Here is a 7,645-nt window from a genome sequence, read left to right on the forward strand (position 1 = left end):
CTGACAACTTTGCTTACATTATCATCAAAATGGTCTCACGAATGGACCCTGAGGAAGGGTCACACAGACGTGAAACATTGGCTCTATTCTCTCTCCACAGATACTGTCAGACCTGCTGAGATCTCCCAGCATTTTCTGTTTCTGGATTCATTTACTGACTCCATTTGCTTTCATTCCCACGCAGCGTTCTCCTGTTCAGTTGACATGTAAATGTTGAAATGTTCAGCAAACCGCTGGTTAATTCCGGGAAATATTAAGGCAAGTCCCCGAAAAATACATCATTCCTCAATCCATCTCGCGCCAGCTCCCGCATCCTTTACGTCTCTCCTCTACATTGCAACAACCCTTTCTTCATCCTCGCCAAGAGTATCGTCACCTTGGCTCGTTCCTCTACCAGGTCACAAGCTCCGCATGAAGCCAAGAGCCAGAGAACCAGTTGGGAGCAGCACACTTGTTTATAAAGCGAGAATTCACAATACAGGAGACGCTGAGGTTCAGAATTTACCATAATGGGGACGTTCCAGAGCATCATCCTTCTGTTTGGATTGCTGGATACAGTCATGGGGGGGGAGGGACTTCGAGGGCCGAAGGGCCTGTTCCGGTGCTGTACTTTCCTTTGTTCTTTGTATGTATGGGTGGCACAATGGTTAGCACTGCTGCCCCACAGCTCCAGAGAGCCGGGTTTGATCCCCGGTTTGGGTCACTGCCTGTGTGGAGTGTGCACGTTCTCCCCGTGTCTGCATGGGTTTCCTCCAGGTGCTCCGGTTTCCTCCCACAGATAAGAGGACGTGCTGTTTAGTTGCACTGACCATTCTAAGTCTCCCCTCAGTGTACCCGAACAGGCACCGGAGTGTGGCAACTAGGGGATTTTCACAGTAACTTCATTGCAGTGTTAATGTGAGCCTACTTGTTACATGAATAAATAAACTTTAGAAACTTGATCAGCGCTGTGTGGAAAGCAGAGAATGCCTGTCTTACACCATTGTATCAGTCACATTCTCAAAGGGGCCACACATTCAAAAGGAAATCCAAGCACCTCATGCTAAACAGTAACTTGTGGGCAGGAAATGCAGCCTTGGCACAGTCACCATCTCGTACCAGGACTACATTTATAATGAAATGAAATATGAGCTTTACTAAAAATTGTACATCTTTTACACAAAACGAAACAGTCCAGTGACTAAGCTGGGGCATCGTACACTGCTGCACAGATTGGCAACAGGGTTTCCCTCAGCACCCCTCGTGCTGATGTTGCTGTTATTGCTTTTTCAGAGGGCATGGAACAAGTAACATCTGACTCGATCATTCATGGAAGCCGAAAGTACAGAACATAACTGCATTCTTTGTCAGAAAGGCGCCTGGATTGAGCTTTGCACCATGGGGTTAGTGTTGCCTCACAGCGCCAGGGATCCTGGTCTGATTCCGACCTCGGGTCATTGTCTGTGTGGAGTCCGCACATTCGCCCCGTGTCTGCATGGGTTTCCCCCAGGTGCTCCACTTTCCTCCCACAGTCCAAAGATGTGCAGGTTGGGTGCATTGGCCGTGCTAAAAATTGCCCGTTATTGTCAGGGAGACTATCAGGGTGGATGCGTGGGGTTACGGAAATAGGGCCTGGGTGGGATTGTGGTCAGTACAGACTCATCATAAATTGTATCACAGAAACCCAACAGTGCAAAAGAGTCCATTCGGCCCATCGAGTCTGCACCAACAACAATCCCGCCCAGGCCCTATCCCCATAAACCCACATAATTACCTCACCAACACCTCGAACCGACACATTCCGGGACACAAAGGGGAAATTTAGCCTATAATTCACCCCACTGACAGCCTGAATAAATTGCAATTATATTGTATCTTTAATGTAATGAAACAGACCGGAATGAAAAACATGAAACTTATTTCTGATCTGAATTTCTCATCACAATGAAACACTATTTTCATTGAAAATTGGGGATGAAGTGGAAATGGTCAAGAATTTCAGGTTTCTAGGTGTCCAGATCACCAACAACCTACCCTGATCCCCCCACACCGATGCAAAAGTTAAGAAAACCCACCGGTGCCTCTACTTTCTCAGGAGGCTAAGGAAATTTGGCATGTCAGCTCCGACTCTCACCAACTTTTACAGATGCACCATAGAAAGCATTCTTTCTGGTTGTATCACAGCTTGGTCTGGCTTCTGCTCTGTCCAAGGCTGCAAGAAACTATAAAGGGTTGTGAACGAAGCCTAGTCCATTACTCAAACCAGCCTCCCACCCATTGACTCTGTCTACACTTCCCACTGCCTCGGGAAAAACAGCCAGCATAATCATGGACCCCACACACCCCGGACATTCTCTCTTCCACCTTCTTCTGTCGGGAAAAAGATACAAAAGTCTGCGGTCACTTACCAACCGACTCAAGAACAGGTTCTTCCCCGCTGCTGTCAGACGCTTGAATGAATCTACCTTATATTCAGGTAGCCGCATACAACATGTAATATATATATTATATAATACTTTATTATAATGTTAATTTGGTCCTTCTCTCCACCCGAGCCATGACTGTAACACTACATTCTGCGCTCTCTCCTTTCCTTCTCTATGAACGGTATGCTTTGTCTGTATAGCTTGCAGGAAACAATGTTTTTAACTGTACACTAATACATGTGACAATAATAGATCAAATCAAATCCAATCATTGCTCCTTCTCAGCGCCAGCCTTGCAGTGTGTTGTTTGTTTTCTCACCTGTAATTGATTACTCTAATAGGTTGCTCTGCCGAGTCTCAGGAGTGTTTCTGCTGTTTATTAAAGAGAAGACCTTCAGTGTGAGACCTCAGTAAATGGCTATGGTTTATGCCATAGGCAGACACCATCGCTTCTCTCAGAAAACACACTGATTCACTATAGGTCAAGCTGGAGCCAGTTACTATCCTATTCTCGCTGCCATTGGAGTTCCTGGTCGGTGATTGCAACCGATTAAAATATATTTATTCGTGTCACAAGCGGGCTTACATTAACACTACAATGAAGTTACTGTGAAAATCCCCTACTCACCACACTCCGGTTCCTGTTCGGGTACACTGAGGGAAAATTTAGCATGGCCAATGCACCTAACCAGCACGTCTTTCAGACTGTGGGAGGAAACCAGAGGAAACCCACGCAGACATGGAGAGAACATGCAGAATCCACATAGGCAGTGACACAAGCCGGGAACCGAACCCGGGTCCCTCGCTCTGTGAGGTAGCAGTGCTAACCACTCCGTCACCGCTTCACCCTAAATAGATTGGACATAACGTCTGCTATGAGGAGGCTTCCTCCCACCACCTCCTCACTTTGGAGTGAGTGAAGTTGCTTCCCCGCGGCAGAATACCCGGGCTGATGGAACGGCAGTGGTTCCTTCCTGACCAGAGGGACGGCTCACGGGACCACAGACCCGACCAGCGTCTATAGCTGCTGAGGTGTGATGAGGGGTTGCCTGCGATTCGTCTTTGCTGGAATATTATTGTCCAACGTTGTCAATCGGGGTATAAATTACAAAAACGTAGAAGTCATGATGGAGCTGTATAGAGCGTTGGTTTGGCCACAGCTGGAGCACTGTGTGCAGTTCTGGTCGCCACATTATAGGAAGGATGTGATTGCACTGGAGGTGGTGCAGAGGAGATTCACCAAGATGCTGCCTGGGACGGAACATTTAAGGAATGAAGAGAGGTTGGATAAGTTTGGTTTGTTTTCTCTGGAGCAAAGACTGAGGGGCGACCTGATCGAGGTGTACAAGATTATGAAGGACATGGACAGGGTGGAGAGGGAGCAGCTGTTCCCCTGAGCTGAAGGGTCAGTTACGAGGAGGCAACATTTAAAAATGAGGTGTGGGAGATTTAGGTTGTATATTATGGACAGTCTTATTAAAATTCCAGTTGGTGAGAATAGTCCTATAAGCACTTTCATAGATAGAACATAGAACAGTACAGCACAGAACAGGCCCTTCGGCCCACAATGTTGCGCCGAGCTTTATCTGAAACCAAGAATCATAGAATCACAGAAGGAGGTTATTTGGCCCATCGAGTCCGCACTGACCACATTCCCACCCAGGCCCTATCCCCATAACCCCACATATTTACCCTGCTACCCTCCTGCTAATTTCTTGTCAATTATCTCTTACAGCTGTTGATCGATCAAATTCCAGAAATAATACTCAAGGCAAAACTGCTATCACAATATTCAAGGCAAACCACATGAATTCTGACACTCTTCCACTGCACTGTGGAAATCCAAAATATTCAGAAACAGGGGTGTATTTTGAAACATAAATCTTTCTTGGTTTCTGGAAGGACACTTCAAGTTTTACAACTTCACTCAGCATAGTGCTAGTCACAGAATATCTCGTCACACAGCCTATGGAGAGTCACAGAGCAATACAGCATGGAAACAGGCCCTTCGGCCCAAACAGTCCACGCTGACCATGGTGCCCTCCCAGTTGGTCCCAATTGCCCGCGTTCGGTCCATATCCCTCTATCCTTTCCCTCTATCCAAATGCTTTTTAAATGTTGGTATTGAACTTGCCTCAACCACTTTCTCTGGCAGCTCATTCCATACACACACCACCCTCTGCGTGAAGAAGTTGCCCCTCAGGTCCATTTGAAATCTTTCCCCTCTCACCTCTATATATAATCATATAACTCAGCTCAGTGACTTTCCTTACATATCCTCCTTCCCTCCCATCTCCCATTTCATTGTCTCTCGCACCTCTTTGAACTCCACTGTTCCAAGATATTAATATCGTCCAGTTTCGATCAGGAATGGCTGCCTCCCACTTCGGGTCAAACAAAATGTACTAAGATTCCCTCATTACTGATGAAACCTTTCCAAGTGATAAGAATATTTTTATCTATGATTCTATGAAAATCCCGCAGAGTATCTGGAGCATTGTGTCCAGTTCAGGTCTCCTTATTTGAGGAAGGATGTTGCTGCATTGGAGGCAGTTCAGAGGAGGTTCACCAGATTGATTCTGGGGATGAGAGGATTGACGTATGAGGAGAGATTAATCACTTTGGGCTTATACTCACTGGAGTTCAGAGGGATGAGAGGGGATCTGATGGAGGTATATAAAATTTTAAAAGGGATTGATAAAGTAAATGTAGATCAAATGTTTCCTCTTATGGGGCAATCTCGAACTAGAGGTCACAGGTATAGGTTGAGAGGCGATAGATTTAAAACTGAGATGAGGAGGAACTACTTCTCGCAGAGGGTGGTGAGTTTGTGGAACTCGCTGCCCCAGAGCGCGGGGGAGTCTGAATCATTGAATGGTTTCAAGAAGGAGATGGATATATTTCTAATAAAAAAGGGACAAGGGGGATATGGGGAACAGGTGGGGAGGTGGGTTTGAGACCAGGGAGAGATCAGCCATGATCTGATTGAATGACGGATCAGGCTCGAAGGGCTGAATTTGCCGACTTCTGCTCTTAATTCCTGTTCCTGTGTTATCGAGTCATTGAGGTTTACAGCATGGAAACAGGCCCTTCGGCCCAACCTGTCCGTGCCGCCCAGTTTTTACCTTTAAGCTCGTCCCAATTGCCCGCATTTGGCCCATGTCTCTCTATACCCATCGTACCCATGTAACTGACTAAACGCTTTTTAAAATACAAAATTGTACCCCCCTCTCCTACTGCCTCTGGCAGCTTGTTCCAGACATTCACCACACTCTATGTGAAATAATGCCCCCTCTGCACCCTTCTGAATCTTTATTTTGAGGATTCTGTATTCTGCATCTGTTTTCACAGTGGAACACATAATTTCCATAGCAGGAATAGAGGATAACCAATGGACTTACTCATAAGAGCAAGGAGCTCTCAATATCTTGAGTGGAAGTATAAGTATAAGTCGAGGGATTTAAACCATATAACATCGCCAAAACTTAAAGCCGACTTTAGTGCTCTGAAATAGATAACTGCTGATAGAGTAAATGTGCTGTTTTTATTAGTGTCACAAGTAGGCTTACATTAACACTGCAATGTTGTTACTGTGAAAATCCCCTAGTCCCCACACTCCAGTGCCTGTTTGGGTACACAGAGGGAGAATTTAACATGGCCAATGCACCTAACCAGCACGTCTTTCAGACTGTGGGAGAAAACGGGGACAGCCGGAGGAAACCCATGCAGACATGGAGAGAACATGCAGACTCCGCACAGACAGTGATCCAAGCCAGGAATCGAACCCGGGTCCCTGGCACTGTGAGGCAGCAGTGCTAACCACTGTACCACCGTGCTGCCCATTTCAGTTCACCTCTCAAAGAACAAAGAACAGTACAACACAGGAACAGGCCCTTCGGCCCTCCAAGCCTGCGCCGATCATAATGCCTGCCTAAACTAAAACCGTATGCACTTACAGAATCCGTATCCTTCCATTCCCATTCTATTCATGTATTCATCGAGATGCCCCTTAAATGCCGCTCCCGTACCTGCTCCCACCACCTCCTCAGGCAGCGCGTTCCAGCCATTCACCTCCCTCTGTGTAAAAAACTTGCCTCACAGATCTCCTCTGATCTTTTCCCCACGCACCTTAAACCTATGGCCCCTAGTACTTGACTTTTCTACCCGAGGAAAGAGCCTCTGACTATCCACTCTGTCTATGCCACTCTTGGACAAGGTGTGGAGACAATATTTACAAATCACTACAGCCTGTAGGGAGATTGAACTCACATCATTGGTAGTATACTGAATCATACCCTTGTCATGTAGGCAAGTGAGTTAACCGCCCTACACGATGGGGCCAGTTGATGTCATAGATTTGGATTATAACAATCTCATAGCATGCAGCACAAAGAGTCGAGGTGTCCGATTGTGGCTCAGGTTGACAGCCTGGATTGGATAGATAATTCGTCAGCAGGCACGGAACAGTGAGTCGGGATACTGAAGCACATTCAGGCTGGTTGGCTGTAACTTATGAAATATTGCAAAAATTTGTATTGGGGATGTAGCTGTTTATGTTTTTTATTATTTGTTCGGGGTACATGGGCGTCGCTGGCTGGGCCAACATTTATTGTCCATCCCTACTTGCCCGAGGGCAGTTCAGAGTCCACCACATTGCTGCGGCTCTGGAGTCACATGTGAGCCAGACCGGGTCCGCACGGCAGATTTCCTTCCCTGAAGGACATTCGTGAACCAGATGGGCTTTTCCGACAGTCGACAATGGTTTCATGGTCATCAGTAGATTCTTAATTCCAGATATTTTTTATTGCATTCAAATTCCATCGTCTGTCGTGGCGGGATTCGAACCCGGGTCCCTGGAACATTAGCTGAGTTTCTGGATTAATAGTCTGGCGATAATACCACTCGGCCAATATATGTCAACAAAATAACTGAAGATGCTGGGAGTAAGCTACCAGATTTCCAATATGATTCTAAATTAATTGTGAATTAAAGCTATGAGGAGGATTCAAAGGGGCTGCACAGAGATATAGACAAAATAACAGAATGGGGAACAAGTTGGCAGATGGAGGAATAAATTAAATTATTTAATTTTGTGATGATTTGTTTTGATTTGATTTGATTCTTGTCACATGTATTAGTATACAGTGAAAGGTATTGTTTCTTGCACGCTATACAGACAATGCATATTGCACAGTGGTGAGCAGCACAATGGCATGGTGGTTCGCACTGCTGCGTCACAG

The sequence above is a fragment of the Mustelus asterias genome, unplaced genomic scaffold (genome assembly GCF_964213995.1).
Source record: "Mustelus asterias unplaced genomic scaffold, sMusAst1.hap1.1 HAP1_SCAFFOLD_64, whole genome shotgun sequence".
In the NCBI taxonomy this organism is placed as follows: domain Eukaryota; kingdom Metazoa; phylum Chordata; class Chondrichthyes; order Carcharhiniformes; family Triakidae; genus Mustelus; species Mustelus asterias.